Genomic DNA, 13,131 nt, shown 5'->3' with positions numbered 1-13,131 from the left:
AGACTTGACCAAATGGATTTCCATTATGCCATGTCTTGCAAGCTTTCGGGTGACATGCTACTACTTTGAGCTTCAGGGTGGAATGACCGATACTACCATCTCAACAGCTTCCTCAATGGTACAGCTTACCAACATGTCACCTTTAACTCCCCTTAACTTACCTCTGTGTTGAAGTATTTCTCCTATTTCTGTCATTGGGAAGTGTACTGAACACCTAAAAATAAACCACGTTTTAGGTACCAAAATGAATTATGACTTCAATTCAATTCAGTTCAATTCATTTATTTTTATTCTTCTTCTTTTTTTCTTTTTCAACAAAAACATAACACAAGATAAATCAGGTTTTACATAATAAACAAAGAACATTTGCCTTTGCAATTAATAAATGGTATCAATAAACATATGAGCGCATACTGGTAAAAAAAAAATAATACAAATTCATGCTTCAGTTGAAAAAAAAAGGAAGAAAGAATACAGAGGTCCACTAAAAAGCAAAGCTTGTATATTGTAAACCACTCATAAAACTTATGAATTACTTATTACAAGCACTTGTGACAAATATGATATACGACAGGACGGGACAAAACAGAAGAAACACAACAACATGACACAACTTGCCAGAATAGATGAAAAGTATGGGGGAAAGAAAGAAAAAGAGAGAATGAGAGAATGCCTACACGCTGTCTTGTTAGACTTGTTGGTGACAGTAATAACTTGACAAATAACCCTCTGTATGTTGCAATTAAACACTGTTTTTTTCTATGAACACAACTCTTTTTAAAAGTCTTTAATCTCCCTGCAATCCTTTAAATATAAATGTGAATTATTATAACCGACATTTATATTCATAACTATATGAGAACTATGGTATTAAGGGTTTAACAGGCTTTTATGACCACGAAATCCTTTGGAGAAATTAGAATTACATGAGCTGCAGGAAATAGAAAGGTCGGCTTTTTAATGATATATGCATCTACAAACAGTGGCAGGAATCTTGTATGACATGATCTCAAGAAAGAATGGTGTTTGTCATCATTATTGCATGTAAAAACAGTACCAGGAATGGTGTATAACAACATGCAGAAAACTTATTGCTTGTTATGCCGTTAATTATTCGTTATTTTCGTCGTTTTGGTTTTTCGTTGGTTGGGGGTTTGAAGATGGCATGTTCATCGAACAAATTCGAGCTTCTCTGTGTACAATGTGGTTCGACAATCCTATCATTGACATTTTTTATTTATGATGTGGGCGCAATAAAAAAAAAATCTACTTTGGGATCAGGAACTCTTGTTTATTGAGCAGCATTTGCCTTCATTAACCTTTAACAAAATTGCAGGAGTAATCGTACAGCATTGTAGTTGTAGAAAATAATTATGTATGTTGGTTAAAAAAAAAAAAAAAAAAACATGCCTGCTAACAAATATCCTCCCCCTATTTTCACATCTGTTATTGCCTTGGTAATGAAACATTTGTGTTTTTTTTTTCCTGCGAACGAGCGAATTGGTTGCAAAAAGTCCGGTGTTGAATAGTGAACACCGAGCCGGTGTTAAATTTTCGGTGCTCATTTATGGTGTTAAATTAACACCTACGGGTGTTATTTCCAAATTTTAAACTGTTTTTTGAAGAGTTTCTTAGTAACTGCACTTCTTGTTGATTTTTAATTTAAACAAGACGATCAAGAATTTTACATTAAAATACTAGATTTTTGAAAAAAATGTGAAAATAAATTTACACCAAAGTAACACCAGCTGGTGTGGTCTCTTATTGAAGCTAGACGGGTGTTAAACCATTGATATTAACACCAACGAATATCAAATCAACACCATGTGGTGTCATTTTTGAATTAACACCTGTACAGTGTCAAAATAACACCAGCTACAGTGTCAAATTAACACCACGAAGTGTCAGGTGAACACTTTTCAACACCATCACAGTGCATTTTTAACACCTGTGGGTGTGGTCCTTTATTGAAGTTTGATCCGTGTTAGATTTAACACCCGTGGTGTTAAATCTAACACCGATGTTTTTACAGTGTACGTTGGGAAGGATGTAAATAACATTCACACTGACTTTCTCGTTGTGTCTGCGTTTGATTATTGGCATATAATGGACAGTATTTTAATATCTCAAATTCTTTCAATCCCCCGCCAATACAGCTTTTAAGTACCGTTAATATACAATACGACTGTGAATCTAGGGGAAAAAAGTGTACAAAGTTTATGAACTACTATAGGCAAAGAGTTAAGGCGGAATAATTGATTTATCTTATACCTATGCATTTAATTGCACGGCCATAATAATGAGGCACGTTCCATTTTCTAAGTTTGCATTGCTCTCATATGTTAAAACAGTATTTGGGGCCTATATTCCACGTAAGTATGTTAGACCAATGGGATTACTCAATTTAGAACACGTTACCGAGAGATGTTTTTTTTCTCCCAACATCCATGCCCTTGGAATATTATGTGATAGTCTTTATCGACATCACTGTTTACATACCCGCGAATATAATCGATGAAGGATTCTCTTGCATGTATCTCCCATGCATGCGGGTAGCTAGTAAGTTCTAGTGGCGCATATCCGTGCACATCACATAACAAATAATCGATACAATGTATCGATAACAATAACGATAACGTATCCTGGTATCGAGTTACGTTAGATCGAAGCCGTAACAAGCGATACTGATGTCATCAGTATCGCTGGTTATCGCTTAGATCTTACTTCATTCTCGTTCATTCGACTGCCGCCGTGTCGCGGACCGTGGTTTTACGATACAACTAGGCCTACAAGTGTTGTAAACATTCAGCATGATTGTAAAGTAAAAATCTGCGTGCTTGATAAAATACATTTTCATCAAATGTCAAGTTTGTTAATCGATGTGGGATATAAAACAAACGATCATCTCCTATTTCTTGGACAATGGATATAATCTAACATCGCCTCGGTGATACTTGAGGTGTCTATCAGCCCTTGCTTTAGGCTCCACCTGATAGACATCTTGCGGATTACCTCGGTGGTGTTATATTGAATCATTACCCCCGCAGTCGATGATTATTTCTTGAATATTTTCTTACATCTTATTTACATGATTTTGCCGTTTTCATTACATGCTTTGCTTTTTTCTCTGCGTTTCTACAGATTCAAGATCTTAAGTTGCATTTTTACAGCAGTAATGACGATTCTGAATACTACTCCTCAATGGGAGGAGAATTGGCCCGATTGGTGTGTACATTGCCAAGTCTTTCGAGTTTCAATCTAACATGCGACATCTGGCCTGAAAAGTTCTTCTCAACAGCCGCTGACTCAGCAGCATCATGTCAGGTAAAATCAACAGGAAGTAGAGCTTATTCATAATCTATATTTTCTACCAATGATGCATTTCGGGTATCCGTTTTTTTTGTTTTTTTTTTTTGGTAAGAATTCTGGAGGTAGAAAGTACATTTTTAAAATCATGATACAATTTCTGGGATAATATAGGTGAGGCCAAAAATAAAAACAATTGGAAAAGTGAAACACGATGATTTTAAAATGAATGTTGAGTGAGAATGATGCAGGGGAGGACAAAACAATAGAGTTGACAATGGTAGAACTATCTCATTCGATTTGGTGTAGATAATTCATACTCTTTGTCCTCCTCGGACTTAATTGTACTTCTTATGTGAAAGTTCTGTACCTCCCATTTTTGATGATATAATATGTACAAGTTTTCCGTATTCCTTACCATAAATCTCTTGAGAAGAAGATTGAGCTGTCAAAGAGATGGAGGGGAGAAGACAAACAAAAGAAGACGGCAAAATTCAAAATGCCAAACATACCTACGAACTGACTCATTAAACACTCGGGTCTGATCGCTCGTAGTATGCATTTAAAATCAAACCACTTTTTTATATTCTAACACTAGTGACTGGTCAAATACTTCAACACAAGTTTGACGAATGGACATGTTACAATATTAGGGAAAAGAGTGTGGCAAAATTAATTACCAGACTGTAGTGCCTTGAACCCTTAGAAGAGTCGATATGAACGTCGTGATTTCTTCATAACATCGCTACCTTTTTCTTTTGTAATGCTATAGGAAACTTGAAGTTAATTCTCATCTGTGGATTTATTGAATATTTTTTTTTTTATGTAAGTGTTGGTATCTACTTCAACACGTATTTCCGTCTTTGGTATTTACATCGTTCATGTGAAGTTGTATTCAGACAAATATTGATTTTTTTGTTCATAATTGGATTCTGAATTGCGTATTGACAGTTTCTAATATGTATTTGCCCTTAATATGTTAGTTTATATGTTTGCTCCATTTTTTAGATTCAGTATCTGAACTTGTCAATTGAAGATTGTCAGTGTCATCCCTCAATGGAAGGAGACTTGACCAAATGGATTTCCAGTATGCCACGTCTTTCAAGCTTTCGGGTGAAATGCTGCTACTTTGAGCTCCAGGGTGGAAAGACCGATACTATGGTACCAACTTGTCAGATATCTGTTGCCTTTGATTCTGTATAACTTACCATTGGTATTAATATCATAAATGTTATATGTATGGTCATATAATTTTCCAATTTCTGTCATTGGAAAAGGTACGGACAACCCGAAAATGCACCGCTGTCTCTATGTTTGGAAAGATATTATGTCTTTTGTCATTAGACTTGCATGCGTTTCATCTTTATTTGCTTTAAAAGATACCGCTTTGCAAATAAACAATATTTTATGAAATGTATTTCTCCACAATACTTGATCTATTCTGACAATGTAACAACACCATCAAAGCTATGTATCGACAGCTTTAAAGATTAGATAACGATTTCCTTTGACGAAATGAAACTTACACGGCCATGATACCTTCAAGAAAGAAAAGAATATCCTCTCTTTTTTTTCATTTATCCATCTATAAAGAGTAGTAGGAATTCTGTGTTATCGGTTTTGATCTTTACAAAATGTATTGTTGTAGTATTTATTAATGTTTTTTTTTTCCTATCACTTTTTATTTCTTATTACAATATATTACTTTTTTTTTGGTAGGGGTAGTCAAAGCCCATTATTATTATGTTCATAGAACCCTTTCAAATCATTTGTAATTACATTATGATAGTGGTTCAAAAGAGCCATCATTAATAACATAGTTGGATTGACTTGAGACTGACAGAGATCTGTTGTTTCCCTGGTAATTCTAACATCTTTTCCACGAACACCTGTCATGTTTCAGAAGTTGGCTACATTAAGCCTGTACATAGGGAAAGATTTCAGAAAATGCACATTAGTGGGTTTGGGGCTTTGTTCTTGCTTATTGATCGCCATACAATTTGGGTAATTTTGTACTATTTAGATTTCTGTCAAACCTCTGTCGGTATGCCTTTCAGGTAAGGTTTACTCAATGTACCACTACGAACCAAAGAAATGAACAGAAATCTTTCTCTGTCTCTCTTAAAAAAAAAGAAAATAATTATGAATGAAAGAACGACGATATCTTGGTAATCGTCTGATCTCACACCAGTGGCATCAATTGCACAAAATACTTCAAGGCACGTTTCATTTTGTGTAGTTACGGTAATATCATATGTTTAATTTCTGATATTCTGTTATTCTTTGTGACATTATTTTCAAAGCCTTGTTTTACTTGATTTCCTTGCGTTGCTACAGACTGACGATGTGACGTTGCATTTTAAGAGCAGTGACAAGGATCTTAGATATCACTCCTCAATGGGAGAAGGCTTGGCCCGTTGGGTATGTACATTGGCGAGTCTTTCGAGCTTCACTCTGAAATGCGACTTCTTGCCTGAAAAGTTCTTCTCAACTGCCGCTGACTCAGCATCGTCATGTAAGGTAAAATCAACAGAAAGTAGAGCCCATACATATAATCTCTATTTCCTATTTTTGTTGCCTATTGGGTACCACGGCCTGTCCCCCATTTTTATTGGTGTAGACCTCTGATGGTTGGAAGTACATATTTGAAATCATATTATTTTTTTGGATAACATATAAAAAATAATACAACCAAAGAGAAAGTGACCAAAAAAAAAAAGTTAAAGGCGTACTTGGTGGGAATGATGTAAGGGGGGGGGGGGGAATGGACAAAACAGTGGATGTAGGTGATCTTGACGATGGTACAGTTATCTTATCCGATGGTGTGCGAATACTTCTGGTTCTTTGTCCTCCCCCGACATAATGTACTTTCTATGTGAAAGTTCTATCTCTCCTATTTTTGATGATATTTTATGTAAAATTAAGCCGTGCTCCTTACCGTAACTCTCATGAGAAGAAGATTGAAATGTCAAGGAGACGGACGGCATACCACATTCGGGAGAAGACGGTGAACGAAAATAAAAGTTATTCGAAATGTCTATCATATTATTTTGTAATGCATAGAAAGCTTGGAAGATAATTCGTATCTTTGGATTTATAAAATCATTTTTTTTTTCGAGAAATGACCTGGCATATTATGTGAGAAGTCGAAAAAAAAAAACCGCGTGTAGCCATTTCAACACGTATTTAAGCCGTCGGTAATTACATCGCGTTTGTGAAGTTTTATCCAGGCAACTATTGTTTTTTTTTTTCAGAATAAGATCCTGAATTTCGTATTGACAGTAGCGAATCGGTATTTTCCCTTAATATGTTAGTTTATATGTTTACTCCTTTTTATAGATTCAGTGTCTGAAGTTGTCAGTTGAAGATTCTCCGTGTCATCCCTCAATGGAAGGAGACGTGACCAAATGGATTTCAAGTATGCCGCGTCTTACAAGCTTTCGGGTGAAATGTTGCTACTTTGAGCTCCAGGGTGGAAAGACCGATAATATGGTACCAATATGTCAGATATCTGTTGCTTTTGATTCAATATAACTTACCTCTGGTATTCATATTATAAATGTAGTGTGTATGGTCATATTTCTGGTAGTCGCAAAAGCACGAACAACCCGAAAATACATCAATTTCTATATGTGACCCTGCACCTCAAAACAAACAAAAAGTCGCCAGACATGAATTTTTAGTTAAGACCATATTCTGAAAGAACAGACTTTGAGCTTTAAAATGATGTATAACTCAAATCAAATGGACTCTCCTAACCTATCTAAATATTGGACATAAAGCACAAACTCAGAAAAAGTGTGAACTGAGAAAAGAGGCTTTGAAGTACAGTGTCTATTCAAGCGCTTAATCTTTACCAAACCGTGCTGGCTGTGCGATGAATGGGACAAAAAAACAGGAAGTAAACCACCAGAGTAACAACAATGAAGGGATTATCAGATTAAAATGAAATTAAGCATGCCTCATTAACACATTCTGTCCATAATTAATGCCAACTTTCAAAGCAGTAGCACTATCCTTTCAACAGTTATTAGAGTTGAAAGTGAAGAGTGTGGACGAGGTTTTTCAGAAATGAAAAAGGGATTCTAAAGACACACATAATCAGATTATTCTACCAAAAATGTTCGAGATAAACTGCTAAAAAACACACTTTCCTGCCCGTTTTATGATACCACATTTTAGAATAATGTAAAAGAAGACCCGTTCTTTCAGAAAATATGAAAAAGTCAAGTTCGGCTAGGTTGACCCATTTCACTTATTTTCAGTCCTCACGCAAAATCAGTGTGTGCGACTTTATGTTCGTTTTGAGGTGCACGGTCACATATGGTTGTTTTTACTATTACTTTTTTATTTCTCATTTCAATATATTAATCTTTTGGTAGGGGGTGGACGGAGCTCATATTATTTTCACAGACCCCTCTCAAATCAATTGTAATAACATAATTATAGGGGTTCAAAACTGCCAGCATCAATAACATTGTTGGAGAGACTTGAGAGTGACAGAGATCTGTTGTTTCCCTGGTAATTCTAACATCTTTTCCACGAACACCTATTATTTGTTACAAGTTGGCTACATTAAGTCTGTACATAGGGAAAGATTTCAGAAAATTCACATTAGAGGGCTTTGGGCTTTGTTCTTGCTTATCGCCATACGATTTGGATAATTTTGTACTATCTAGATTTCTGTCAAACCTCTGTCGGTGTGCCTTTCAAGTAAGGTTTACTCAATGTACCACTACGAACAAAAGAAATGAACAGAAATCTTTCTCTGTCTCTCTTAAAAAAAAAGAAAATAATTATGAATGAAAGAACGACGATATCTTGGTAATCGTCTGATCTCACACCAGTGGCATCAATTGCACAAAATACTTCAAGGCACGTTTCATTTTGTGTAGTTACGGTAATATCATATGTTTAATTTCTGATATTCTGTTATTCTTTGTGACATTATTTTCAAAGCCTTGTTTTACTTGATTTCCTTGCGTTGCTACAGACTGACGATGTGACGTTGCATTTTAAGAGCAGTGACAAGGATCTTAGATATCACTCCTCAATGGGAGAAGGCTTGGCCCGTTGGGTATGTACATTGGCGAGTCTTTCGAGCTTCACTCTGAAATGCGACTTCTTGCCTGAAAAGTTCGTCTCAACTGCCGCTGACTCAGCATCGTCATGTGAGGTAAAATCAACAGGAAGTAGAGCCTATACATAATCTTTATTTCCTACTTTTGTTGCAATTGGGTACCACGGCTTTTCCCCCATTTATTATACCCCCGCCAAACAAAGTTTGAAGGGGGTATATAGGAATCAGCGGACGGTCGGGCGGTCGGGCGGTCGGGCGGTCGGGCGGTCGGGCGGTCGGGCGGTCGGGCGGTCGGGCGGTCGGGCGGTCGGTCGGGCGGTCGGGCGGTCGGGCGGTCGGTCCGTTGCAAATCTTGCGTCGCGAACTACTTCCTCAGTTTTCAACTGATTCCCATAAAACTTGGCACAGATGTGTGCCTTGGGTTGTAGATGTGCAAGACGTATTTTTTGACAGTACCCAAAAGTACGTTGCCATGGTAACGGCATATTATGGGCAAAAATGGGTACAAATCTTGCGTCGCGAACTCCTCCCACAGTTTTTGATCAATTTTTACGAAATTAGGTACAGATGTTCATCTGAATATGTTAATGTGCAAGACACATATTTCCGCAGTGGCAAAAAGTGCGTTGCCATGGTAACGGCATGTTATTGGTAAAATATAGGGCAAAATGCTTCATGGCAAAACTGCTTCATCAGTGTTCTTCCAATTCTCATGGAATTCATATTGAATGTTTGTCTTAGGATATAGGTCAGCATGACACATTTCTTGACAGTGACAAAAAGTATGTTGCCATGGTAACAGCTCACATATTATGAGCCAAAATGATGGAAAATTTTGTGTTGCAAACTTCTTCCTCAGTTTTTGCCCAATTTCCATGAAACTTGGTACAGATGTGTGCCTTTGGTTGTAGATGTGCAAGACGCATTTTTCGACAGTACCCGAAAGTACGTTGCCATGGTAACGGCATATTAATGGCAGAAGATCAAGGAAAGATCTTGCGGATTTAACTACTTCCTCAGTTTTTTGACCAAAGCTTATGAAATGTTGTTTTGACCAAAGCTTATGAAATGTTGTTTGGCGGGGGTATAACCAGTCGCTGTAGCGACATTTCTAGTTGGTTTAGACATCTGATGGTAAAAAGTACATATTTGAAATCATATGAGTTTTTGGATAACACATAACAAATAATGAAACCAAACAAAAAGTGACAAACAAAATGTTAAAGGCGTAATAGGGTGGGAATGATGTGAGGGGGGGGGGGGGGGAGATGGACAAAACAGTGGATGTAGGTGATCTTGACGATGGTACAGGTCTCTTATCCGATGGTGTGCGGATACTTCTTATTCTTTGTCCTCCCTAGACATAACTGTACTTTCTATGTGAAAGTTCTATCTCTCCTACTTTTGATGATATTATATGTAAAATTAAGTCGTGCTCCTTACCGTAACTCTCATGAGAAGAAGATTGAAATATCAAGGAGACGGACGGTAGACCACATACGGGAGAAGACGGAAAACGAAAATAAAAGTTATTCGAAATGTCAATCTTATTATTTTGTAATGCATAGAAAGCTTGGAAGATAATTCGTATCTTTGGATTTATAACATAATTTTTTTTTTCGAGAAATGGCCTTTCATATTATGTGAAAATACGAAAAAAAAATCAACAACAACAACAACAACAACAACAACAAAACCGAGTGTAGTCATTTCAACATGTATTTAAGCCGTCGGTAATTACATCGCGCTTTTGAAGTTTTATTTCGGCAACTATTGTTTGTTTTTAGAATAAGATCCTAAACTGCGTATTGACAGCGAATCGGTATTTTCCCTTAATATGTTAGTATGTATGTTTACTCCTTTTTATAGATTCAGTATCTGAAGTTGTCAGTTGAAGATTCTCAGTGTCATCCCTCAATGGAAGGAGACTTGACCAAATGGATTTCCAGTATGCCGCGTCTTACAAGCTTTCGGGTGAAATGCTGCTACTTTGAGCTCCAGGGTGGAAAGATCGATAATATGGTACCAATATGTCAGATATCTGTTGCTTTTGATTCAATATCACTTACCTCCGGTATTCATATTATAATGTAATGTGTATGGTCATTTCTGGTAGTGGAAAAAGCACGGACAACCCGAAAATACATCACTTTCTATATGGTTGTTTTTACTATTACTTTTTCTTTTTTATTTCTCATTTCATTAATTACTTTTTTGGTGAGGTGTGGTCGGAGCTCATATGTTCATAGAACCCTTTTAAATCATTTGTAATTACATTATAATAGGGGTTCAAAAGACCCATCATCAATAACATTGTTGGTTTGACTTGAGAGTGACAGAGATCTGTTGTTTCCCTGGTAATTCTAACATCTTTTCCACGAACACCTGTCATTTGTTAGAAGTTGGCTACATTAAGTCTGTACATAGGGAAAGATTTCAGAAAATGCGCATTAGTGGGTTTGGGGCTTTGTTCTTGCTTATTGATCGCCACACAATTTGGGTAATTTTGTACTATTTAGATTTCTGTCAAACCTCTGTCGGTATGCCTTTCAGGTAAGGTTTACTCAATGTACCACTACGAACCAAAGAAATGAACAGAAAAACTTTCTCTGTCTCTCTTTCAAAAAAAGAGAAAAGAATTATGAACGAAAGAACGACGATATCTTGGTAATCGTCTGATCGCACACCAGCGGCATCAATTGCCCAAAATACTTTAAGGCAAGTTCCATTGTGACCGTGCACCTCAAAACGAACATAAAGTCGCACACACTGATTTTGCGTGAGGACCGAAAATAAGTGAAATTAGTCTACCTAGCTGAATTTGACCTTTTCATATTTTCTGAATGGGCGGGTCTTCTTTTACATTATGCTAAAATTTGGTATCATAAAACAGGTAGGAAAGTGTGTTTTTCTAGCAGTTTATCTCGAATATTTTTGGTGGAATAGTGTGATTAAGTGTGTCTTTAGAATCCCTCTTTTATTTCTGTAAAACCTTGTCCACACTCTTCACTTTCAACTCTAATAACTTTTGAAAGGATAGGGCTACTGCTTTGAAAGTTGGTATCAGTTATGGATAGAATATGTTAATGAGGCATGTTTAATTTCAGTCTAATCTGATAATACCTTTATTGTTGTTACTCTGGTGGTTTACTTCCTGTTTTTTGTCCCTTTCATCGCACAGCCAGCACGGTTTGGTAAAGATTAAGCGCTTGAATAGACACAGTACTTCAGAGCCTCTTTTCTCAGTTCACACTTTTCTTGAGTTTGTGCTTTCTTTCCAATATTTAGATAGGTTAGGAGAGTCCATTTGATTTGAGTTATACATCATTTTAAAGCTTAAAGTCTGCTATTTCAGAATATGGTCTTAACTAAAAATTCATGTCTGGCGACTTTTTCTTTGTTTTGAGGTGCAGGGTCACATTTTGTGTATTTACGGTAATCTCACAATATTATGTTTAATTTGTAATATTCTCTTATTCTTTGTGACATTATTTTTAAAGCCTTGTTTTACTTTATTTCCTTGCGTTGCTACAGACTGACGATGTGACGTTGCATTTTCAAATCAGTGACAAGGATTTTAAATATCACTCCTCAATGGGAGAAGGCTTGGCCAGTTGGGTATGTACATTGGCGAGTCTTTCGAGCTTCACTCTGAAATGCGACTTCTTGCCTGAAAAGTTCTTCTCAACTGCCGCTGACTCAGCATCGTCATGTAAGGTAAAATCAACAGAAAGTAGAGCCCATACATAATCTATTTCCTACTTTTGTTGCCATTGGGTACCACGGCTTTCCCCCATTTTTATTGGTTTAGACATCTGATGGTAGAAAGTACGTATTAGAAATCATATGAGTTTTTGGATAACACATAACAAATAATAAAACCAAACAGAAAGTGACAAACAAAATGTTAAAGGCGTAATAGGGTAGGAATGATGTAAGGGGGGGGGGGAGATGGACAAAACAGTGGATGTAGGTGATCTTGACGATGGTACAGGTATCTTATCCTATGGTGTGCGGATACTTCTTGTTCTTTGTCCTCCCTAGACATAACTGTACTTTCTATGTGAAAGTTCTATCTCTCCTACTTTTGATGATATTATATGTAAAATTAAGCCGTGCTCCTTACCGTAACTCTCATGAGAAGAAGATTGAAATGTCAAGGAGACGGACGGGAGACCACATACGGGAGAAGACGGTAAACGAAAATAAAAGTTATTCGAAATGTCAATCTTATTATTTTGTGATGCATAGAAAGCTTGAAAGATAATTCGTATCTTTGGATTTATAAAATCATTTTTTTTTCGAGAAATGGCCTGGCATATTATGTGAAAATACGAAAAAAAAAACCAACAACAACAACAACAACAACAACAACAAGAAAACCGCGTGTAGTCATTTCAACATGTATTTAAGCCGTCGCCAATTACATCGCGCTTTTGAAGTTTTATTCAGGCAACTATCGTTTTTTTTTCAGAATAAGATCGTAAATTGCGTATTGACAAGAAATCGGTATGTTCCCTTAATATGTTAGTATGTATGTTTACTCCTTTTTATAGATTCAGTATCTGAAGTTGTCAGTTGAAGATTCTCAGTGTCATCCCTCAATGGAAGGAGACGTGACCAAATGGATTTCCAGTATGCCGCGTCTTACAAGCTTTCGGGTGAAATGCTGCTACTTTGAGCTCCAGGGTGGAAAGACCGATAATATGGTACCAATATGTCAGATATCTGTTGCTTTTGATTCG

This window comes from Diadema antillarum, unplaced genomic scaffold, assembly GCF_040938485.1.
Source record: "Diadema antillarum isolate AM-2024a unplaced genomic scaffold, OU_Dant_1.0 seq00002142_RagTag, whole genome shotgun sequence".
NCBI lineage: Eukaryota > Metazoa > Echinodermata > Echinoidea > Diadematoida > Diadematidae > Diadema > Diadema antillarum.
This window is presented reverse-complemented; position numbering follows the sequence as displayed.